The 26,667-nt window shown below is 41.3% G+C and overlaps 1 long non-coding RNA gene across 1 annotated transcript; it reads left to right on the forward strand.

Moving 5' to 3' along the window:
- The first annotated feature begins 399 nt into the window (after nt 1-399).
- Nucleotides 400-26,468, forward strand: LOC144753855 (uncharacterized). Its single transcript, XR_013594568.1, has 3 exons — nt 400-504; nt 16,914-17,071; nt 26,182-26,468. It is a non-coding gene; the product is annotated as an uncharacterized LOC144753855 (long non-coding RNA).
- The last annotated feature ends 199 nt before the right edge of the window (nt 26,469-26,667 follow it).

The raw sequence follows: 26,667 nt of genomic DNA on the forward strand, positions 1-26,667 counted from the left end.
ACCGGGCTGCATTACAGAGTCCAATCGACGCCATGAATACAGAAATAGACAAGTTACTTAGCACTCCCAATATTGTTAAATATTCGTGAAGAAATGACAGCGCGCCTGCACAGAGAGGAAGTCATAAAGGAAAGCATATAAATTCCAACAAGACCAGTTGGATTATGAACATGGGCAAATATTCACTTTTGCGAAAAAGTACAACCGTGTGAAAGCTACCCAGAAGTTAACACCAGTAGCTCCGTTACATCGCAAACCGCTAATAATGACCTACCAGCGGCTTCATCACTTTCGGATTTGAGCTCAAACCTAGACAGTGAGTCAGATAACGAGCAACAAAGGGCACAGCGCTTGGGGTTTTGAAAATTCACACTGGCACAAGAATTAGATTGTATGTGCCAGGATGGGAGGCAGACGCTACGCTCTGGTGCTCGATATGCAAACGCCAACAAAGCACCAAGAGGAAGCGGGGCGCAAGGCTGAGATGTAACAAATAACGCAAACGTGAGTACAAAGCCACCCAACAGAAAACCCCGCAAACAATGGAAGCGCAAATAGATTCTAGCACCAAAATTAGTGATTCTCAAACTGTCATTAATCTTACTAATCTATCATTGAGTGAAAAAGAGACCAGCATTTTAGCATTGGGGGCTATCATTTAGTGCTAAAAGTAACTGACTATACTGGTACCAGAATTGACATGTTTAAATACGTGCGCAAGTTGAAACTCCGCGAGTTTCATTCATTACACAAGTCAGCACAATAAGCACCGCCTGTAGCACCCAATTTGAGTCCACCTTTACTAACAGTGGGTGATGCAGAATTATTGCAGGACTTACTACAAATGCAGGGTGAGAACAGTACTGACACTGTGTCTTCTAATTCGGGTACAGAGCAAAGAGTCATCACAGCCCCCACCAAGTTTAAAGCTAAATCTACGTTTTGTCCACTGATGTTGAAAGACAATATAGACATGTTTCATGAAAAAGTTTCACTGGATTTGAGGCTGCTGTACCAAAAACAAGTCAATATAAATAAGAGACATCATTACCGTGATTTTACTTACCATCAACTTATCAAGAAATCGCAAAACAATGTGAATGTTGTTGTCCGCCAGTCAGATAAATGCGGGAACGTAGTGTGGCCGAGGGAAATGTATATGGAGGAGGCCCTTGGTCAACTTAACGACAGGGACTGTTATAAAAGATCAACAACGACAGAGGTCAAACTGGCCTGGAATCTGTTTGACACCAATATACTGGCATGGCGGAGCACAGGTTTACTAACTATGGGCGAGTTTAAATTCTTAAAGAATGATCAACCAGTGATGCCCATAGTTTATTTTATACCCACAATTCATAAAGACAATGTGAAGCCACCTGGTCGCCCAGTAATTTCAGCTTGCAATAGCATCATGGGAAACGCCAGCAAGTATGTTGACTTTTCTTTACAGGACTATGTCAAAAAACCTTCCTTCCTTTTATCCTCGATACTGGTGACTTGCTACAGAAACTAGAGGGAATGACATGGCAATCTGAGTACTTGCTGATATCTCTGGATGTATCCTCCCTGTACACCAGCATCCATCACAGGGATGGATTAAAAGCTATTGAACATTATTTGAACACAAGACCCATCTGTTTTTACGAACACAACAGAATGTTGTTGTCTTGTAAGCAATTTATTTTTATTTTCCAACCAAGTATTCCAGCAGGTGAGAGGTTTGGCTATGGGGGCTTGTTTCTCCCCTAGCTATGCCTGTCTGCATATGGGGTAATGGGAGGAACAGGTCCTTATGCCCACCTACTCAGAAATCATGTCAGAAAACGTTGTGAAATGGTTTAGGTATATTGATGATCTTTTGATAATTTGGAATGGATTGGAATGTGAAGCTTTGCAGTTCATTGAGAAACTTAACAGCAATAACGTGAATCTTGGTTTTTACTGGTCAGATAAGCAACAGGTCGATATGTTTTCTATATGTAGATTTTTTTATTGAATATAAACTACAGACTAGAATGTATAGGAATCCGACTGCCAGCAATGCCATATTATATGCGTCCAGTCATCATCCTGCACACTTAATTAGGAGCATTCCCTACGGGGAAATGCTCTGAATAAGAAGAATTTGCGCTCACGTATTTAAATTTAACAAGGGAACCCACTTAAAGCGTAACTGCTCCAACAAAACTGACTACTTCAGGGAGGCCGAAATCCTATCAACCAAATTAAAAATGCGTGGCTATCCGAGAAGAATAGCTAAAACAGCCTCAAAAAGGGCATGGTACTGTCCAAGGGATGCCCTATTGACACCAAAGCTAAAAGAAAACAAAGACAGAATTGCATGTGTGACCACATTTTGTCCAGTGTCTAACAAAATTAGAAAATCAATCTTGAAGCACTGGCCCACCATAAATGCTGGTGTCCTCACCCTGGAAAGACCCCTTTTCGCATTTAGAAAAAGTAAGAACCTGAACGACCATCTGGTGAGGGCAGCCCTACCAACCCCCACTCCCCATACTACTCTTGATTCTACGTGGGGGCTGCCACCATTGAGGGGCCATGTCAAATGTGGACACTGCATTGTTTGCGATTTCACAATTGAGACCAGGAATATTAGTCACAATGGTGTAAACTTCGATATGAAATCGTTCACAAACTGTAATACATGCAATGTTGTATACGCGATTTTCTGCCCATGCGACAAAATGTATATAGGGCAAACAGTTCAAAAGACCAAGACACGAATCAGCCAACATCGCAGTAGAATAAGATGCAACACGCCGAATGCTCCAATGGTAGAGCACTTTGCAGAGATGAACCACACGGCCGATGACATCAAGTGGACCATCTTGAAATCCATCAAACTCCCACAAAGAGGGTAATGTGGCTCAAATTCTGAACCGAGAGGAACTTAAGTCCATCATCCAATTCAACACTATTAGGACTGGCTTGAATAGGAGCGAGGACTGGACAAATCTGCTCTGATTGTATCTCAACAAAACTGGCAGTGCAAATGATTTCCAGGTTGTTTACTAAGAACATGCATGGATGTATATAACCATTATATATAGAATACTGTGCCCCTGCAGGTTAATGTTGCTGAAATTGCATGCTTTCTCACCTGCCAGGCACGTACCCTAAGCACATAAATCCACTCCCCCACCACTCCAAGATGGCCACCACAATCTATTGGTTGATGCTGTACCTCTGTCCGACCAATTTTTGAAATTACCGGAATTTTTTTTAAAAAAACGTCCTTAAACCCTCTAATTATGACACTGCGTTAAGCGGAAGCTGTTCTTACAGAATTGCACAAATGCATGATCACTGCCTGGTTAGCCCTTAAACACGCACTGGAAGCGCCAAAACACCATTCCAATATGGCCGCCACACTTCACGAATATTCCCATCACTAACGTCACGTGACTGCGCTCCATTTAAGTCCGGAGCCCAGTCCCTACAGCGTGGACGCAACAACCCGTGCGTGGAATAGATGCATCGCCATCCTGCCCAGCATAAGGTAAGACCATGCCGCTGCCCCATTTCGTCATTAGAATACGGAAAGCGTGTGGGCTACTCCAACTCCATTCCCCTTTTCCCTTTTTCCTTAATCATAGCGGATCGTTTACTTTTCCGACCGCCGCTACGGAGCCCCTGATACCCGGGTGAGAACGCCAACCAAGGCGCTCACTGCAATATAACTTGCCTACGATCAATCCTAACTCCAAGGTGAGCTTACTCCCGCTTCCACCCCATGACGAAATCCATTAATTTTGCACGTTTAACATCGCGCAATTTTTCTCATAGATCATCCCCATATATCGCCCTTGAATGAGCACTCTTGACTGGGCAGCCATCCCAGGACACTGAAACCTCACTGGTAAGAGCCGGCAACTGATATCTTGCTATGAACAAGTACGGCTCTGAGTCAGACTTAACGTCCGCTCTTTCTTACAGCCTCATGATGTTCAGGGCTAATGGAGTATAAGCCTGCACTGATTACAGCAACTACTGAAAGTGCCTCCTCAAACCCGCCCTTGGGTACGTCAAAGAGGCAACTTTACTCTGGCCATTCCCACGCTCTTTTAAGTATAAGATTTGCACTCCCCCACCACGGTCTCACACTTTGGCTAGTCCGACAGAATAACTGGTAAAAACACGAATGGTCATTTTTTCACGTTCACAGAAATGACTACCTTTCACGAAATAGGCACATCCTCTCCAGAATAAAATTAAGAAACTCAGTATTGAAAACACTGTCACCGCACTGCGATTCCGAATTGCATGTTATTGAGAGTGTGACCAAGTTGACGCCCTATATTTCGAAATACAGAGCAGCCTCTAAAAAATTGTTTTGTTTCTCTGTTCTCTCCTGTTTCTCCTTACAGGCCTGACTATTGTATGTTATTCCAGGCATATATTAAGTCCTGATGATGATCCTTTTATTGTAGAGCATAGGATCGAAACGCCGTCGACACTGCTATGTAGACATACATTTTTAATATTGTGAATCATTATTGTGTGTTCTACTAAAGTGAATACTGCAAATCTAAATTCAAAAGTAGTACCACTGTTTTGCTCAACTCTTTCTTTGCCTGATGTAAACTATTCTTTCTCCTGCACCCTTTTTCACAACTTCTCTCGATCTTAATAAGTACGGCACAGGCTTGTGCCTTACTTTCAAACACTACTATGTTTGATATGACATCGTAATATTTGAATTGACCCCTTGTCAAACATTCTTAAAATAAATTCTTTGCCCGGCTGGGTAGAAGAAGAATTGTACATATTGTCCGATTGTGGTCTTTATGTTATTTGGTTCTTTTTGAAATCTCTCTAAGCTGTGGACCCTTGTTCCTTTGAAATAAGAAGAATTTGCAGCACTGACCAGGAGTGTATGGCAGCACAGAGAGAGTGCAGGGACAGGTTTTTAAGAAGAGGCTATCTTCCTGAATCGATTGACAAGGTCATACGTAAAGTTAATGAACCTGGTATGTCTCAGGCGTTAGCAGGTAAAATTAAGTTGGTCCAGACTGAGCAAACTGAGACCAGACTGATCCTAACATATAATAATCAACACCAAACAATTCGCAAGATTGTGAACAAAAATTGGGCATTGATTAGAAGTGACCTGGTATTAGAGATTCAAATACCGCGATCACCCAGTATTACATACAGAAAGGCGAGATCTATGAGCAACTGCCTGGTGTCCAGTAGCCCTGAGGTTAGAACTAACAGCTCTTAGCTCAACAGCAGCAAGGGCTTTATCAAATGCTCTGTCTGTAAAGCCTGCAGAAATGGAGTCAGCAAGACTGAATATATGGCTCCCTTCAACAACAGACATGTCCGCATTCAGAAAAAGCTTACTTGCAAGACAGAGTTTGCAGTATATGTTCTGGAGTGTCCCTGTGGTCTGCGCTATGTGGGTAGCATTAGACTGCAGGTCCACAAGAGGATACTCCAGCACATACGTGCCATTAACAACGACGATGCTGTTTATTCTGTTGCAAGACACTTTGATGAATTTCATGCCAAGAATTCTGTCAATCTGAAGTACTATGTGATTGACATGGTCCCACCACTGAGATGAGGTGGGGATTGTGAATCCCCGTTACGTAAACTAGAGACATGGTACATCATAGTAATGGACTGTAAGGCACCAAATTGATTCAACGCTAGTGAAGATTTTTTCAATTATCTATAATTAATCAGTATGATATAATTGTACACTTATGCGGCTGCCTACCTAACGTTTTTAATATTTCAATTTGAGAATTTTATTTCTTATTGTTCGTTGTTTACACTTTTGCACACGGTTTGCACTTTTGATTGCAACATGATTCTGCGCATTTTTGCACTGATTAATTTATTGACATGGATGATTTGGTAATTGCCCACTTGGGCTCTATTTTTCTAAACATCTTAAACCGCATGGGTTTATCCCAGGTGCTATTTTAGACTTATATGCATTTTGAATAATGCTGCTACTTCTTGAGATAAAGTTTTACATTGTTTTAACTTTTTTTTTAGCTCCATTTTTATTCATAAATATAAGTATGGTTTTACCAACCCATGTTATTTTTAGAGTTGAACAGTAATGTATTGAGTATATATTTATATATTTCTTCAATTTGCTGCTATTCTCATGGTATTTTATCATATATGCTCTAGTTTGCACTTAGTGAATGTATTTACATTTCTGGTGACCCTCTACCAACCGACTATTACATGGCAGTGATGTCGTATTTTTTCCATGTCTGTATCTCCGTAACACAGTTAATGCACAGGATAAACGTCACATACTTGCACTTTAAATGTTGAATCCGCACCCTCAACTGTGTCATGTGATCAAGGCCCCACGCGGACTGAAACGAGTTATGGCGGCGGTGGTGTTGGGCATTAAATAAAAATATTGCACCATCAATCGGGTTCGCTTCGTCTGTTTCCTACGGATTTCTACCTTGAGATGATTCTACTACATATATATATATATATATATATATATATATATATATATAGATACATATATACATATAGATACACATACATATATAGACATACACATATACACATATACACATATTACCTACTGGCGGTCGCCAGTAGGTATATATAGTTAGGATTTTTTCCCTATGGGATTTTTGAAAATTCTATGTCTAATAACTTTGGCGTTTGTAGACGGAATTGGCTGAAATTTTCAGGAAAATGGAACATTTTGTTTCTGAGCAGCCCCTGAAAATTTGGGGGGGTTTCGTCAAGGGGGTGTCGAGAAAAAAGGGGGGTCCCAAAACGTGTTTTTAACATTGAGTTTTCCATAGGGCGGTTGGCCTCACTTTTAGCCCGAACGGCTGAATGGATTTGCACGAAACTTGGCAAAATTGTAGGGACTGGTAGCCCGATGTGCCTTTTGTAGGTCTCAATATATGTGCTACAGTGGATTTTGAGAAATTAACGTTCAAAAAAAGATATATATCTAGAGCCGCGCCTGGAGCGCTCCTCGGTACGCGTACCGGGGAGCGCTCCAGGCGCGCAACGCGACTTGCGCACGGCAAGCTGATTGGTTCTCGGGTGTCTGTAAACATTCGAAACAGTCCGCAGCGGCCGCCATCTTGTGTCTCGGTAGGATTGAGACACAAGAGGTGGCAAAAATCAAAGGGGGAAATGAGCAAGAGGGGGCAGGGTACACACCCCCTGACCCCCTAGGTTTCATGTGGGGGCCATAAAAGGCTCCCGCGGGTGAAAAAAAAAATAAAAAAAAAATCGATTTTCGCGGGGGTGAGCGCCCGGTACGCGCACCGGGGAGCGTACGGGGGAGCGTACCATGGAGATTAAAAATGACAGACTTTTAAAAAAATAAAGCTTCTTTTTAAAAATTGGAGGTAGTTCTGAAAAGAACTTTTTTTTTGATTTTGTTGTTTTATATATTTTTTTTTGTTTTTGTTGTTTTATATTTTTTTAGACTTTTTAAAAACAATTTTATATTTTTTTTGGATTTTTTTCAAGGGAAAAACAAAAACAAGGATTCCAAAACTGCTCAACAGGAGCAAAAACATTTGAACATTTAGGGACTGGAAGAGCAGCGGTGTTGCTGTTTCTTTAGGGCAATCAGTTCAACACTCTGCTCCCCATAGCAGAGCAGTTCGTCACACTCTGTGCACGAAAATTTGATGCCCGCAAACACCGGCTGAATGTTAGGGACCATTCTTCCACGGGGTGGTCCCGAAGGTGTTGCTCCACCAGTGGAGGTGCTGCCGCCATCTGTGGGTGCATTCCGTGCCAGCTCTCTGACACTCTCCCTGGCAAAGTTGTTAGGGTGTCTTCTTTTCACATGCCGGATCAAATTAGCATTCCCAAAACTATATTTTTTCAGAGGATTGCCTCTGGATAAACTACTCCCACATATTTTGCATGTTACTTTGGGAGCGTTGACTTTTTTCTGTCCTTCTGGGATTTCGTAAAATTTCCAGATGAAATGGGTTTTTTTCTTTTGCTGAGGAGGGTCCTCATCTAAAAATCCCTCTGAATCACTGCTGGATGACTCTCTTGCAGCCATTGCTGGAGATCAGAAAAGTAGGAGATAGAGTAGACACAACAGCTCTTGCTCTCTCCAAGTACAAAGCAATAGTGAGAGAAATGGGTGGGTTTCACACAATTTGGAAAAAAAAAAGTTCTGAACCAATGAAAAGTGTTATTTTAAAGTCACATGGTTTGACGCGCTTACGCTACGCGCCCCGGGGCGCGTCCCGGGCGTGTATCGTAAGCGCATCGGGGCGCTTACGTTGCGCGATCGTATGCGCTTCTGGGTGCGCTTACGCAGTGCGTCATAAGACGCATCTCGCGGCTACGCGATACGTGTCTTATGACGCAAGGCGTGGCGGCTACGCGATACGTCACAATGTTGTTTTCGTTCTCGGCAATAGCGCTTCCGGGACGCGCATTAGTACGCGCCCTGGGGCGCGCCGCAAGATTGCGCTTACCCGTGCGTTCACCTGTCCGCGCCCCGGGAGCGCACTAAAAATAATATTAAAAAAAAATAAAAAAATTATAAAATATAAAATTAGATTTAAAATGTATTATTTTTATAAAGATTTGCTATTAAAAAACCTATGAAATTCACTGAAAAAACCATAGGTTATAGACCATATATAGTTAGGAATTAGCATTTACAAAACCTTGAAAATTCACTGAAAAAACCATAGGTTATAGACCATATATAGTTAGGAATTAGCATTTAAAAAACCTTATTTTACTCACACAAAACCATTGAAATTCCATATATAGTTAGTTGTACTAACTATATATCGCGCACCCGCAATCCACTGCTGATGATGTCACATATTACATCATTCATGACATGGTCAGTGACATCACTGATGACATCTCAAATGACATCACTCATGACATCACTGATGACATCTCATTTGACATTACTCATGACATCATTCATGTGATGATACGATGAACCTCTTCAGACTCTAATATAACCGTAGATACACTCAGTGTAAACAGACACTCACAGACTGTCACTCATCCATGGAGTTACTCACACACCTAATCAGTCTTGCAAAGAATCAATCACACCTCCATTTGCTCAACTATATCGTTAAACACACCTTACTTATTGAAACATATAATAACACATATTTACTCTGTTATACAATCCCTGATACAAGTTCACAATAATCCATACAGCCACTCACACATTCACTGGCTCTTATGCACAGTTATTTATATATGTCAACTACCACATGTACTGTGTTTTACATATGTACTTACTTTGACATGTAGCACTGAGATATCCATTCACTCACCAATACACTCATGCACACAGTAAACCGCCCATACAGCTGTTTCCACATGCACTTTTGAACCCATACATCTATGCACAGAGTCATACACCTCCCAGCCACCCACACACACTCTCAGTCTCCAATACAAATGCTTGGGCAACCAATCAATAACCCATATAGTTACTCATATAGCTAATGATCAACACATGCAGCAGTTTACAGAACAACAGACATAATGATGCACAAATTAAGACAGTTTAGTCACTAACCCATGCGCTCAGTGAGACACATTTAACCACTCACTCATACAGTCAGTCATGCACCTACTAAATTCATCATCCAGACACTTATACATCCACTCATTCTTCAATATATAAGACATATTTTAACTTTACAGAAACATACAGTCACTGGATGTTGTCATCAGTGATGTCATTTGAGATGTCATCAGTGATGTCATCAGTGATGTCACTGACCATGTCATGAATGATGTAATATGTGACATCATCAGCAGTGGATTGCGGGTGCGCGATATATAGTTAGTACAACTAACTATATATGGAATTTCAATGGTTTTGTGTGAGTAAAATAAGGTTTTTTAAATGCTAATTCCTAACTACATATGGTCTATAACCTATGGTTTTTTCAGTGAATATATATATATATATATATATATGATACCACGAAGTTTGCCCTTGAGCTTGGGAGGTCACACGGCTTGGAATTGGCCATCCGGCATATTCGTCATTCTCCCCGCATGGTGCCTCAGTTTGTTGTTCTAGCCTGACGCGTTTCGATGCTCCTGCATCTCATCAGAGGCAGCTTGTAATTCACAGTCAAGATAAGCCCTCTTTTATTTCCGTTTTTTCCTGCGTGTGTATTTCGTTTACACTGTTGATATTCATATTGTGATGCATGCTGGGAACTTGAGTCACTTCGTTGCATGCTCGAGTTCCAAGAGAGCTTTTGTCGTTATCCCTGAGTGGGTTTCCCACTGTGAAATCATTAAAGCTTTTCATTTTTCTTGGTAGAATTTAGCACGATGTGGAGAGTTTCATTCGACGAACCCCAAGCGCTGTTCGGCCATAGAGAAGTTCGTTGGCCCAGCCTCTCTTTTTCTCGTTTGAGAGATGGTGCTCCTCCCGCGGCGGGGGCCGCCGCTTCACATGATACCACGAAGTTTGCCCTTGAGCTTGGGAGGTCACACGGCTTGGAATTGGCCATCATCGAATGAAACTCTCCACATCGTGCTAAATTCTACCAAGAAAAATGAAAAGCTTTAATGATTTCACAGTGGGAAACCCACTCAGGGATAACGACAAAAGCTCTCTTGGAACTCGAGCATGCAACGAAGTGACTCAAGTTCCCAGCATGCATCACAATATGAATATCAACAGTGTAAACGAAATACACACGCATGAAAAAACGGAAATAAAAGAGGGCTTATCTTGACTGTGAATTACAAGCTGCCTCTGATGAGATGCAGGAGCATCGAAACGCGTCAGGCTAGAACAACAAACTGAGGCACCATGCGGGGAGAATGACGAATATGCCGGATGGCCAATTCCAAGCCGTGTGACCTCCCAAGCTCAAGGGCAAACTTCGTGGTATTATATATATATATATATATATATATATATATATATATATACACACATATATACATATACATAGATTTTGTTCAAGAGCTCAACATTAATGAGTTCAATTTATCATTTACCAGTCACATAAGTCAAACGGTGATTGATTTCCTAGACTTAAAAGTCCGCGCTGATAATAACAAGTTAACTACTTGCTTATTCAGGAAGGAAACAGCGGGCAATAGTCTTTTACACGCTAGGAGCTGTCACCCTAAGAATCTCATCAATTCTATACCTTTTGGTGAATTTCTTAGGGCAAGGCGCAACTGTTCCAGTGACGAAGACTATGATAAAGAAGTCAGGGTTATGATAGAGCGGTTCAAACAGAGGGGATACACACAGAGGTGCATTTCCAATGCTTTAAAAGCAGTGAGCGCAAGAGAGACAGATAAAATAGCCCATTCTGACAAATCAGTGGTTGATCTGAGTAAAGTACAGACGGTCACCAGTAGATTGATTACTGACTACCACACACAATCCAGAAAGATAAAAAGTATAGTGGGAAAATTTTGGAGTGTACTTGCGCTTGACAAAGATCTGGCCTCTGAATTGACGGAACACCCTCAGATCACTTACCGGAGACCAAAATCCTTAAAAGATCTCCTATGTAGCACTGTGGTACCTGAAAACCTAGGCACCAAGAAACCCATTCATGGGTTCTTTGTGTGCGGCAAATGTAAAGCTTGCCGTAACAGTAGGAACCTTAAGGAGATAATGCTGGCAAAAGACAGGGAAAAATTCAAGATTTTAAAACATGTCACCTGTCTAACAGACTTTGCCATATATGCGCTCAAGTGCCCGTGTGATATGTTTTATATCGGCAGTACCAAAAAGCCGGCAAAAATGCGAGTCCTTGAGCATATGCGGGCAATTACCAACAACGACAAGCAGTACCCAATAGCAAGGCATTTCGCTGTTTGCCATAAAAGCAATGCACGCCTCCTTTCTTTCTGTGTACTGGATACAATACCGGCCAGAGCGAGAGGGGGTAACAGAATTCAGGAGCTGAGGAGATTGGAGTCCAAACTAATAATCAAATTCAGAACGACACAACCGAGGGGGCACAATCTCCATGAGGAGTTAGCAGTACATTTAGGGTGAGAATCCTTTATTGTATAAAATTGTTTGCTGCATTCAGAATTTCCGTCCTTTTAACCACTGTAAGAGAAAAAGAGTTTTAAATCACAAACCCATTTGGTTTATTGAAGTTTGACAGAATGCTTTTATTATTTTTTCAGAAACTTTGGAATCAATGCTGTCGGGAATTGGTACCAGAGACACATATGTGGAATGCCGATAACTGAAAAAGAAGATTATGTTATTTACAACCTGCCTTTGTTTACTCATGGGCCCACTTGGGCTAAATTAGAATTTAATTGGGAATATATTGCTTGAAAAAAATGCGCTAAATTCTTTTGCCCACTTGGGCACTATTGAGGCGTGTGCTAAAGCGCCCACTTGGGCTGGACTTTCTTCGAGTAATAGATAAAATAATTTACGTTATAATTTTACTACGTTATTATTTTGCATGCTTGAGTTGTAAATATGTCAAAATAATTTGATTTATTATGTTTGGGCAGCCACTGTGTAAGCAGATATGTACTTAGCCCTTAGCGTGATTTGCTAGTCTGTTTTCCACCACTACGGTATGACGTCAAATACCATGTGACACGTGTATATATCTTGCACTAAAAAACTTTTCTCGTTCTCGTGAGAAAGCGGGTTCAGCCTGCGAAACGCGTCGAGCGAAGCACATTTTGAAATAAAGTACGTGTGTATCTACAAGTGGCCCGGACATTCTTTTCTTAAGGAGAAGGTTCTTGTGGATGTTAAGGGATTCGCTATCCCATCCGAGGCCCGCCACTACAAGAGGCAGGGGCCCTAAGCGAACGCAGAGGATTGGACATATATACATATATATACATATATACACACATATATATACATATACATACATATACACATACATACATATACACATATATATACATACATACACACATATACATACATATATACACACATATATATACACATATATGTACACACATATATATACATATACACTATATATACATACATATATAAAAACATATATACATACATATACACATATATACATACATACATATATAAACAAACATGTATACATATATATACACAGATATATACATACATATATGCACATATATATGCATACATATATACACACATATATATACACATATGTATACACATATATACACACACACACACATACACATATACACACACATATATACACACATATATACACACACATATATATACATACATATATTTACACATATATATATACATACATATAAACACACACATATACATACATACATATATACATATAATATATATATATATATATATATACATCTACAAACATATATATACATAAAAAAAATCCCAAATAACCAGCACTTCGGAGAGCACACAATTTCCAAACTCAAGTATCGCACGTTGGTTCACAAGTCATCAGTGATGTCATTTAAGATGTCATGAGTGATGTCACTGACCATGTCATGAGCGATGTAATATGTGATGTCATCAGCAGTGGATTGCGGGCGCGTGAGTTATAGTTAGCTGAACTAACTGTAACAGGGGAATTTCAATGGTTTTGTATGAGTGAAATGTCCAGCTAACTATAACGTGTGAAACTATGTTTTCTTCAGTGAATTTCGAAGGTTTTTTAAATGCTAATTCCTAACAATATCGTGGCTAAAACCTATGGTTTTTTCAGTGAATTTGCAAGGTTTTTAAATGCTAATTCCTAACTATAACGTGCCTAAAACCTATGGTTTTTTCAGTGTGTGTGTATATATATATATATATATACATACACTGGAAAACTATACACCCACCTCCTTTACAAAGAAATGGGAAGTTTGCATCTCTGCAGCCTCTCTTATTTTTCACCTTATTCATCTTCCGCTCAATCAACACTTCATCCACAAATACACACACCTACTTGCTGCCTTTCTTGGCTGGGCTTATCAATTATTCTTCTTTAATTCAAATTCAAAGTGCAGACCCTTTATTCAGCCTTCTTGGTAACTACTACCCGTGAATAGCAGTGGGTAATTTCCACACTTCCCTCCTTTCTTGCGTCCTTTCTACCGCACACTGTGTGTACTTTATGCACTAGCTTGCATCCTTAGGTGTGGTACTCGTTTCTCTTGCTCCCACTGCGGAATCCAACACCCTATCTGTGTAATGAGCTGGAAATCCAAAGATCCACTTCACTGACAAGGCAGTGGTTAGTTTGCGTGTCTCCAGCCTTTCTTATTTTTCACCTTTTTCATCTTCCACTCAATCAACACATCATACACACATACACACAACTACTTGCTGCATTCCTTAGCTGTGATTATCAACTATTCTTCTATTTCATATTCCTATTCAAAGTGCAGGCCTTTATCGAGCATTTTTATTGTAACAACTACCCCGGCCGAAGGCCACTATAAATTTGCACATTTGCTCCCTTTTTGGGCTGGGGTTATCAATTATTCATCAATTTCATATTCTGATTCAAACTCAATGCCCTTTATCGAGCCTTTTTGTTGTAACTACTGTTGCAGGAATTCTGCTCCTACACAGAACTTTTGCACAAAGACTTAGGACCTCAGTGAATTACGGTGTACCAAAACCCACCTTAGTACCCAAACCCCCTACCAGACTAGCAATCAGTGACTCATTGGTTCTTTGTCCTATTGCAAAAACATCAATGACTAGTCAACCCAGAACATACAACTTAGATTACCTCAAGGAAGGTGGATAAAAAGAGCACTGGTGATTTTAAAGTAAAATCTAAGTTCATTCCTCAGATCATGTGTGAGGCAGTGGAAGTGTTTGAAAAGGGTGTTTTGCAAGACCTTAAAAAATTGAGACTTGATCGTATGCCTAACAATAAGAAAAATGTGACATTTGAACAGCATAATGCAATTAAAAGTCTCAAAGATGATGCCAATATTGTCATCCGCCATGCGGACAAGGGGGGCAATGTGGTTGTCCTAGACAAAGAGAAGTATCTGAGAGAAGGGCATAGACAGTTAGAAGATGTAAACTGTTATGAGGCAAGCTCTTTCTCTGATATAAGACTAACTAAAGGTCTGTTTGAAATTAAATTACAGAACTTCAGAGACAAAGGTCTGCTTACCTGGGAAGAATATCAATTTCTGAAATGTGATCATCCCAGAACTCCTATTCTATATCTACTCCCGAAAGTGCATAAAAATGCCACTGATCCACCAGGGAGACCTATAGTGTCGTCGATAGGTTCACTTCTTGAAAAAAACCTGTCAATACATTGACCTTTACTTACGACCTTTTGTAGTGGCTTTACCCACGTATTTGAAAGATACTACACACTTTTTGAAAAGTATAGAAGGTATTGTTTGGGAACCAACTTACATCTTGGTTACCCTAGATGTAAATAGCTTGTATACGTGCATCAAACACAATCTAGGCCTACAAGCAGTGGGGCATTTTTTGAAATCTAGATCCATTGCGTTTTTGGAGCACTCAAATATGTTGCTAGAGCTAATTGAATTTTGCCTACATCACAACTTTTTCATTTTTGATGAGTTGGTATACCGGCAGTTACAGGGCACGGCAATGGGCACCTGCTTCGCCCCCAGTTATGCCAACCTCTTCATGGGTTGGTGGGAGGAGCAGGTGTCCAGTGAGATCGCCGAATTTAACAACAAAGTTGTCCTGTGGCTGAGGTATATCGACGACATTTTTCTGATCTGGAACGGCACAGAAGAATCAGTGAGAAGATTCGTGTGCCAGTTAAACACCAATGAAATGAATCTTAGATTCACTGAGCATATACACAGATCGAAAATTGAATTTCTAGACATAAATGTTGAAATCATAGGGACGGTGATGACGACTAGTCTCTATAGGAAAACTACAGCCGGCAACAGCCTATTGAATGCAAGGAGTGCACATCCCAGAAACCTCATTGACAGTATCCCCTATGGGGAACTGTTACGTGCCAAACGTAACTGCAGTACCAAGGAAGCGTTTGAGACTGAACAAGAAATAATGATCAAACGCTTCAAAGAACGAGGGTATAACAACAAAACCATACAGGAAGCCGTGAAGAGAGTAGACACAAAAGAGAGGAAAGAACTTTTAGATACTAACAGAGTCAACAACAGTGAATCCAATATTAGATTCATCACCACATTCTCAGGTCAAGCCATGGCATTGAAGAAGATTCTTAATAGACACTGGCACGTGTTGCTAACTGACCAACATCTGAAACCACATCTAAACCACAACCCACAGGTTACGTTTAGAAAGAGCAAATCTTTAAGAGACGAACTCAGCCCCAATTCCGTGACCAGCACAAACATACCCAATGATACACCAGGCTTTAGGTGCTGTAGATCGTGTAAAGCCTGCCGAAACAGTATTAACTGTAAAGAGGTGACGGTACCAAGTACGGGGAGAGTGTTCTCTATACAAAAAACTGTAACATGCAACACCATGTACTGTGTTTACTTACTTATTTGCCCTTGTAATAAATGGTATATAGGAAGTACCACCCTAAAAGCCAAAGAAAGAGTGCTACAACACCTTAGAGCTATCAAGAACCACAATGCACAATATCCAGTGGCCAGACACTTTTTCAAGTATCATTTTCAAGATGAAAACTTGTTAAGAATGGTGGTACTTGACAAAGTGGACCTGGGAATACGTGGGGGAGACCGAACAACATGCCTTCGAAAAATGGAATCTAAATATATCATCGATTTCGAAACTACATTCCCCCAGGGTTTGAATAACCATGAGGAGCTTTCTGTTCATTTGGAGAGATAAAAATGAAAAAATGTAATCAGCTTGTATATTGGACATTGTTGAGAAACTGTAAAAAGAAGTAGCTGTTTAGCTTAGAGTCGTCTTTTTAAACCTTTGTATATATTTTTTAATTTCACAGAACTTAATTCGACAACTTTGGACATTGGAACAATTATACATTGAAACGCCAGTTCGAGAAAATTATGTGTGGCACAGAAGAGACTTTAATGATTTAATTTAAATACAATATGACAATAAACCAACCGTATGATGCAAGCAGCCAAGAACAAGTTATAGGTTAGTACGTTTGAAACTTAATAGGACATGATAAATATGTGGTTATCAAATCTAATTGTAACGTGATACATATATAAAATATGCCCACTTGGGCTTAATGCAATTTCAATGTTATTATTTTTCATTAACATTGTATTCCATTTTATCATGTCATGCATATTGGTTAGAGGTTATCATGCTGCCCATATAATAATTTTTTCACGCCCACTGGGGCAAAATTGCGGGCTTATATATTTTTACCTAACCACACGAAGTTTTGGGGTAACCAACTTATAATAGTATGGATTGATATGACCTTAATAATGTCCTTGGCTGTAAGAATATCTTTGGTTAAACACAAACTATCTTGGTTGAACCTATCATAGTAGATTGTCAAATAGTAATATGTAAAAGGTTACGAATTGTGGCCACTATGCAGCTTTACAAATCTTAAGTTACGATTGTAACTGGCATGACATGATGTTATTACCTGTTCCAAGATGTCCGTTATATTTTCACTTATTGGTGTGCGCAAAAAGTCCTATCTCTATGATCATTAATTGATAATGTAAAAGGACTATGGTTTGGAGTTCACAACAAACGTGAACAAGCCGTGAGGTGAAACGCGTTGTTTGTTTTTGCTGCCAAATAAATTTTCGAGCACAGCAACTCCTGGCGTGTCGTTTACGTGTTTTCCTGATGGGAGAATGGCTGGATAATTATATTGGGTTTCCGGGACCCTGAAAACGACCCACTCGCGAGCAGGTACTGGCTTTCACCGGGAATCCGTGTTGTGATATATATATATATATATATATATATATATATATATATATATATATGTATATATAGATATACATACACTGGAAAACTATACACCCACCTCCTTTACAAAGAAATGGAAAGTTTGCATCTCTGAAGCCTCTCTTATTTTTCACCTTATTCATCTTCCGCTCAATCAACACTTCATCCACAAATACACACACCTACTTGCTGCCTTTCTTGGCTGGGCTTATCAATTATTCTTCTTTAATTCAAATTCAAAGTGCAGACCCTTTATTCAGCCTTCTTGGTAACTACTACCCGTGAATAGCAGTGGGTAATTTCCACACTTCCCTCCTTTCTTGCGTCCTTTCTACCGCACACTGTGTGTACTTTATGCACTAGCTTGCATCCTTAGGTGTGGTACTCGTTTCTCTTGCTCCCACTGCGGAATCCAACACCCTATCTGTGTAATGAGCTGGAAATCCAAAGATCCACTTCACTGACAAGGCAGTGGTTAGTTTGCGTGTCTCCAGCCTTTCTTATTTTTCACCTTTTTCATCTTCCACTCAATCAACACATCATACACACATACACACAACTACTTGCTGCATTCCTTAGCTGTGATTATCAACTATTCTTCTATTTCATATTCCTATTCAAAGTGCAGGCCTTTATCGAGCATTTTTATTGTAACAACTACCCCGGCTGAAGGCCACTATCAATTTGCACATTTGCTCCCTTTTTGGGCTGGGGTTATCAATTATTCATCAATTTCATATTCTGATTCAAACTCAATGCCCTTTATCGAGCCTTTTTGTTGTAACTACTGTTGCAGGAATTCTGCTCCTACACAGAACTTTTGCACAAAGACTTAGGACCTCAGTGAATTACGGTGTACCAAAACCCACCTTAGTACCCAAACCCCCTACCAGACTAGCAATCAGTGACTCATTGGTTCTTTGTCCTATTGCAAAAACATCAATGACTAGTCAACCCAGAACATACAACTTAGATTACCTCCAGGAAGGTGGATAAAAAGAGCACTCTTTCGTTTTAGTCTTACACCAGTCCAAAACAAGGAGTAAATAAAGACACGTGCAAGTTTGAAATGTTTATTTCGAATGCCGTAATCTCATGCGCAGTACCTTAGATAATACAATCAAACATATTATCAGAAACAAGGTTGTCAGCATTGTAACTATTCCATAAAATACAAAGGGAGAAAGCATCCTATAATGCTAAAGGGAAACAGATTTAAAACATACCTACATTTCACCCTCCCTACCTACCAGGTTAGTTCATAACTACAGAAGGTCTCATAGGATTACATGGGCGGACCCATACCTCTGGTACTCAGCAGTACTGGATCACATTGAGTTCTGCACAAACTGTCAGGATACGAATGTTCTCCAACTGTGTGTAATTATGCCTCCACAATGCATTATTAAACGCACCAGTATCAGAGGTGGCAACAGCTGCATATGTGTTATGGGTCGAACGTGCGAGCATCATTCCGAATAACAGACACAGTATCCAAGATAACCTTGATGTTCCATGCTCTCACTATACACACTAAACTAGCGAGGCAGTCTAGAAATCTACCATAACAAATGATTCTCACGTGAAGCAAAGTACTCAGCCTTCTCTAAACAATATCACAAGTGCGTGTCGTGTGCAAAGCAGAGCAGGAAAGCAAAAATGGCGTTTCAGCTTCTAATAAACCCATGCTAACTTAACACGGTGTGAGTGCAAGGCTCTGCCCACGACACCCTCCCTCGATCAAAGCACGTGATATAAACGTGGGCGAATTAGGAACGCAGAGTCCAAGCCTGAAAAGCAGAGTCCAGTTCAAATTTGCAAAAAAAATGATTCGCTGTTTGATAGAAAACAGTAACTAAATAATAAAGAATAGGTAGAAAAATCAAAGAGTCTTAATCCAACCGCGTATAAGCACAGTATGTAGCAACAGCCTCCAAGAGGAAGTCATTGTTCTCATCTGAAAACATTTCAGCCATCCAATTCAATAGTGAGATTGAACATACATGTTCCTCAACGACCGGAGCCTCTATCACCACCGGAGGAAAACTCGGGTCATCTTCAATGTCACTGCGTGCCAAGAAAAGTCATGCACCGCTGCAAAAACATTCCAACGTCCCAATATTCCATGTATCGCTGCTAAGGCCATAATCCCGCCGCCAGAACAGAGCAAGTCATGAACCACTAAGGGGCTCATCAGCTGGTCATAATCCACATTGGGAGACACTGTACAGCAGAGACAAAAATCCAGGGCCCAGTCGAAATCACAGCTCAAGCAATGGAAGACAGGTTGAACGCATGTGAAAAAGGAGAATCGAACACGATAATCCATAAACTGCACTCAATGTAGCCAGAGGCAGCGCTCCGTAATAACTAAGCATTCGGTTGCGGAACAGCAACAGCCGGGACATATTCTCGTGTGCTGCAGGATGTGCATCCATATTTAAGTAAACAAATTAATAGAAGCACACCGGCAACTAATGCGAGTATTAAGGGGAATCCACCAAAGATGCTGGAAAAAATGTAATGGAAAAATGCCGAGAAGACACCAAATATAGTTTGAAAAGAAGCCACAAGGCCACTGCTTCTAAGTTAAAAAAAGTAAGGTAACCCGTAGTCAAGGACGCATTAAAGATACTCTGAATTAACTCCCCAAACTGTGTTTAATAAATCATGCACTTCTGTGCGGGTTTTTGCTACATGAAGGACAAATGTTTCTCTAGCAGATGTAAGAGCGACCATTTTGAGACAATAGCGCTCTTATACTGCTCATTTGGTTGACTCTTCTTTCAAGGTCGGAATCGACGGCCAGATGGAAACATCCAGCTTCCCATGCAGAGGAGTAAACACAACTTTTTTATAGCAAACCACACGCTCAGTTACCGTAATCATGTAATAATTGTAATTCTGAAGCTTATAAAGCGCATGGTTACACTTACCAGTGTGTCCCCGCGCTGAATAAACCGCTGAGGAACCCGTCCTGGCCTGTTCCTGTGAGCCGCCCAACTCCTGGGCACCCCTCTGGTGAAGCCAGGCATCCTTAGCGATTAGGGCCGGTGTGGAGACTAAGCAAGCTATTGCCCAGAGTTGCAGCGTGGGACCCCATGATTAGAGTAGGCACCGTGCCGAGAATTATCGGGTCCACGGACATTTGAGCTCAAAACCCTGCCGCGACGGGAATTGAACCCTGGTCCCGGGCCAGACCTCTGCATCAGGGTCTGCCGCTCTAATCAGTGAGCCACACTCCTCCTCCATGTAAGCGATGCCTGCTAACATTGCACAACAACCTGCATTATTTCAAATTAAATAACTCACGTTTCCAGTAAACTTGTACGTTGGTATGATAGCAGGTGTCAAAGTGCCTTTTCAAAACTCAGGCCAAATTAGGCGCATCTTGTTTACAAGAGCCAGGGTTGGATTGGGATTAAAAATCGGCCCGGGCACGCTAAAAAAAAGTGGCCCACATTGACATATAGCCTTTCCGCAAAACACTGTTTTGGCGAAATTGTATTAAAAAGGGGGGGGGTTAAAAAAAATGCACGGATCAGTTTACACTAGTGAAATACCCATGAAAACAAGTGTGTCCACTTTTGCCCAGGCCCCCTGCCCCCACTCAAAAGGCATATATTAACGGGCCGGCCCAGCAAGAGAAAGGGAGTGACACCACTCACTGCCTGTTGATAAAAGGGAGGTAATTGAAGCATCTACCTCCAGAAAGGCCACTCAGGCACCCACTGGGCCTCTTTCGGCATGAACAACACAGACACTGCCCAAATTGGCCCCCCAGGCTGCCCAAAAAACAGCCCACGGCTGGAATTCGGATGCCATTGCCCGAGTGCCACTCGTTACCAATCCGAGGCTGACAATAGCCATGCAATTGTATGTGTCTACAAATTAAGGAGTGATCTGGTGCTATTCTGCAATCCTCCCATTCAGATAGACTTATTTTCCCTCCCTCAGGCACCTATATGTAAATGATAATAACCAAGCTTCATGGAGATAAGTGCTGCCCAAAGATCCATATCTGCCTATAGCATAGTATTTCATGCAAACCTCAAACTTAAACAGGCTAAAAAGTAACATTATGATACCGTGGATATGCCACACAGCCAAATCGGATCTCCAATAAGTGACCACTTCTAACCATTCTCATAGCGCGCCCTGTGCTCTGATTTGACAGTGAGAGAGTGATCGCACCATAGTTTGTACTGCTAATCATTCTCAGCATACGCTATGAATACGCTTTCACGTTACACGTCGCATCAAAGCTTCCGTGTGACGTCATGTACGGTGCCCCGTACGCAAAGACGCGAATGTTTTTAATTGTTTAAAAACATATATTTATGTATTTAATGAACATAGTAACAGGAGACATGATCTAGGATAATTATGAAAATTTTTTTTTAAAGTTCCAGTAATCCTATATTACTTTTAATAGCAATTACACAAATCACGGTGGAACGTCATGCGTACTCACATCGTTAGAGCACCGTAAGCACAGCGCAAGCGTACACAAAGCCATGTGACTTTAAAGGAAGAGATTTGATTGGTTCATAACACTTCCTATTATAACTGTTGAAACTTCAGTCCCATTTTAATAATTTTACTTTGACTTTCTAAGAAGAAGCATTTCTTCTGAGAATCTTTTCAAATAGAACGAAGTCTACCATATAACAGCAATAGACTCATCTTCCAGCCATTCTTCAGAGCAATATTTAATTCCTGAAGAACCTCCAAAGAAGAGGAAAGAAGCTCTAATATGGCAGTTTTTTACTTTTCCAGAAGGGCAAAAAAAGGTTAATGCTCCAAAAGTAACCTGTAAAATTTTCCAAACTCTTTCAAGGGGTGATCCAACTCAAAAATACTCCTTTGGCACAGCAAAAATGGACCCACACGTGAGGAACGTACACCCCAACAACTTTGCTCGTGCTGCAACACAGAGGTTGAAGGACAACCCACCTGCTACTGCACCAAACACATCAACTGCTGTGGCACTATTTTCAGCAAGCAGTTCACACCCACAAATTGATCCTGATTTTGCTAAAGTTAAAATTCTATGCATTTATTGCAATAAAATTTTGTGTTATGGGAAACAGTTTATTGACCTGATAAAACGCAAGAAGCAGGAGCATCGCTGTCCTCGACATTAGTTTTTTTTCTTCATTCTTTTGTTCCTGTTGCACACTTCCAAGCCCCCCATTATAGAAAAAAATTGCCCCCGGGATTTGTCCCCCTCCCCCCAGGAGCTCATTAAGAATAAAACGGACTTCCAGTTTTTTTTCCTTTTCCACCGCCTACAAATACAAAATGCGTACCCCGCGTATTTTTTATTTAAAAAAATGAATAAATATTTGTGCCTAAAGATCTATGTGGGACCCCCTGAGCAGGCCTCGAGGGTCAACATGTTTCTACCCTGCCCCCTTTCCTTATAATTCAACTTTGTTTTACTGTTTTCTTGTGACTCGTTGCTACATGTTAAAAGTGCTTGCGAATGAAGCAGAGGGACCGTGAAGTTTGCTGCCTTAGCACTGGTGGTGCCCTGTACATTAATGCTTACCACCTCTGCCATGGATTCCCTCACTACCACCCTTTAACAGTGCCCCTCAAGTGTCCATAACTACACTATCTCTCAGATGCATTTAATTTGATTTACAGCGCCACTCATACTATTGTAAGGTGTCAGAACACTTTACATCACATTACACAGAGACAATCAATATGTGTGTACATCACTGTATAGAAAATGTTACATAAGGCTAAGGACTACAAGTTGTAGGAGTCACATGACACCCGTACTAGTAGGCCATATAGTTTAATACTGATTGGTCTGTGGAAACACAAAATCAGAATTTAAAATGTAAACCACGGTTGGGGGTTCTCTTTAATAATCAGCTTTGATTTCTGTCCAAAAGAACACTCCTTGCAACATTAGAATAATCAAAGACTGGGGGAAAAACCATAACGCACTAATTTATACCTTGCGGTTTGTATGCAGCGCTTAGATGACAGTTAATAGCTCACTGTACTATGGGGCCTATTAGGATCTCGGGCGGATCACCACCCCCGGCCTGGCGGTGGCGATCCGCCCTTTGAATTTTCCAGTTTCGCCCTCTGGCATATTAGTATAGTGAGGGGTACTACTGCGGATGGAAAGACCGTTCCCCCCTTTTTCCACAGGTCGGATTTCCGGCCGGGCAGAAAAGGAACCCAATATGGTGGCGGTGCCTTGCAGGCACCGCCATCCATATTATGATGCGTGGTTGGGCATGCCTTTCCATGGCGGAGACTCTGCAATGGAAAGGCATGCGGAGAATGACTTTGGGGGCTTGTCATGTCAAAGAATGGCTGGAAGATGAGTCTATTGCTGTTATATGGTAAACTTCGTTCTATTTGAAAAGATTCTCAGAAGAAATGCTTCTTCTTAGAAAGTCAAAGTAAAATTATGTCATGTCATGATGACTCTGGTGATTAATGTTCTTTCTAGGGAGAGATCGGAATTTTGTCTTGTGGAAGCTTTGACTCATGGAAAGGTAGCTCAGAGGGTTAATGTACCTGCTGCAAAGAACATGTACCATGCAGATCACAAAGTGCACATAATGTAAATAGGTCAGTGGGCTTCTGCTTTTGTTAGAGAGATCTTTTTGTTACTTGCAGTTTGCAAGTTAAAATCCTAACAAAGGGACCTATTACGATGACGGGCTGACTTTGTCCACCCGCCACTGTAACGGTAAACGGGACCGACCACCAGAGTTGAAGCGGTACCGCTATGCCAATTAGAATGCGACCGCCACCATGGCGGTCCCATCCCACACCTTTTACATTGCGGAAGACTGTGCTGTAAGCAGCACCAGACGCAATGTAAAATATGCATGTTGTGCATTGGCATGCACAACGTGACAGGCACCATGCAGTGCCTGGCACCATGTGCATGCCAACATTGGCATGCACATGGTGCCAGGCACTGCATGGTGCCTGTCTAACAAAAGCAGAAGCCCACTGACCTATTTACATTATGTGCACTTTGTGATCTGCATGGTACATGTTCTTTGCAGCAGGTACATTAACCCTCTGAGCTACCTTTCCATGAGTCAAAGCTTCCACAAGACAAAATTCCGATCTCTCCCTAGAAAGAACATTAATCACCAGAGTCATCATGACATTTGTATTGTTGCCGAAAATTGCTGGAGGCCAGGAAGGAGGCAGCAAGCGCTTTTAAAACCATAATATACTTGCAAACATAATGCCTCCACCCACAGTCAGCAACGGTGCGGTCACACCGGTTGCACCACCCTAGTGCTGGCCCTTCTCAAGGGTCCTGTGACCTCAGTGACAGAGTCACTGTTGTTCTAGGTTGTGCTGCTTCATAGGCCTGCCCGCAAGACTGGAGGTGAACTTCAGTATGGATTGTGGGAGACAAGCTTTGAAGGTTAACCTAAACTTGTCATGCTCGGTTCCACCTGCTGGTGCTAAGACACCAGGGCTTCTAAGGTCTGTCGAAGCCTTCTAAGGTCTAGCATGGGACTGTGCTCTCTCAGGAGTGGTCTGATGGACTGGTCATTAAGGCTGAACCTGGTTCCCCATTTCCAAATTAAGAAGCTCTGGCTAAAGTGTCACATCCTCTCCCCCACTGAACACCATACTGCCCCACTAAGAAAAACGTACACTGCCTTCTACTACAACCCAATTGTTGCCTGCTATAAACACCTGGATGGGGCTCAATTTAAATTACACACTAGACAAGAACAATTTGCGGCCTACAAAAAAAAAAGTAACAACATCCTGGAGAAAGCACTCCTAGGAAATTCAAAATGTTGCAAACCATGTGAAATGTCAGCAGGAACAACATGGTTACCTTAACTCGTGTATACTCACTATTCAGAAATCAGTGAGTGCTTTGGCCTGAAAAGTTAAGGACATGACTACAGGATCCTGAATGGACCCGTTTCAATGTCCATTGCTTATATCCTTACAAATCGTAAGCAGTATGGTAAAAAAGACCCCATCCTTGGACACAGAGCCGCAGTACACATTATGTTTTCCAGTCCTCACATTGCAGTGCCTCTAGGATTGATGCATTAGTTGCAAGCCCAGGGAAAACAAAGAAAAGAAAAAAACAGTGCTTCACTGGCAAACTCTAAAAAAGTGGCGCTCATGTGTTTGGGTATGAATATAATTAATCTGGCCAGTTTGCTATCTCTCTGTCTTACTTTATTTAGTTATTTTCCATATTTTTAATCTTTTATTACCGATGCTGCACTATAGAATTAAAATGTCAGAAAAATACGACATTTCCTGCAAAATAATTTTTCTTTTTTGGATCCATTTCACAGGGGAGCAAATAAAAGAAAGGAGAGGAAAGAGAGTGAGAACTCCATCTTGAAGTCACGGTTTTCAGTTAAAGATGAGAGTCCTGTTACTTCTCTGCCGCCCCGCCTGCCACGAACGCCAGGAATGCCGAGCTTTATTTATACGCGATGGCAATTTATTGCATTCTGGGACGCATTTTCAAAATAAAAAAGTAGGGTGTGGTGTTGCGTTCTAGTGCTCTTCACCCACGTGATCTGCGGCCCCTCCTCTAGGTATCGCGAGAGGCGGCAGATCGTGGGGCAGAGTGAGACAGAAGAGAAAATGCCCGTGCCTCCCCCGTGAGATTAAAGTATCTTGCAACAACGTACTGTGTCCGCGTCCTCCTTGTGCCGGTGCACGCACGTCCTTTAGTACCACAGACTGGCGACGAGCTGCGGAGGAAGCCGCTGTCATTGCTGTGCCCGCGCTGAACCCTGTGACTGGCGTGGCATACGGATTCTTAGAGAGGG

Source organism: Lissotriton helveticus, chromosome 5_1 (assembly GCF_964261635.1).
Source record: "Lissotriton helveticus chromosome 5_1, aLisHel1.1, whole genome shotgun sequence".
NCBI lineage: Eukaryota > Metazoa > Chordata > Amphibia > Caudata > Salamandridae > Lissotriton > Lissotriton helveticus.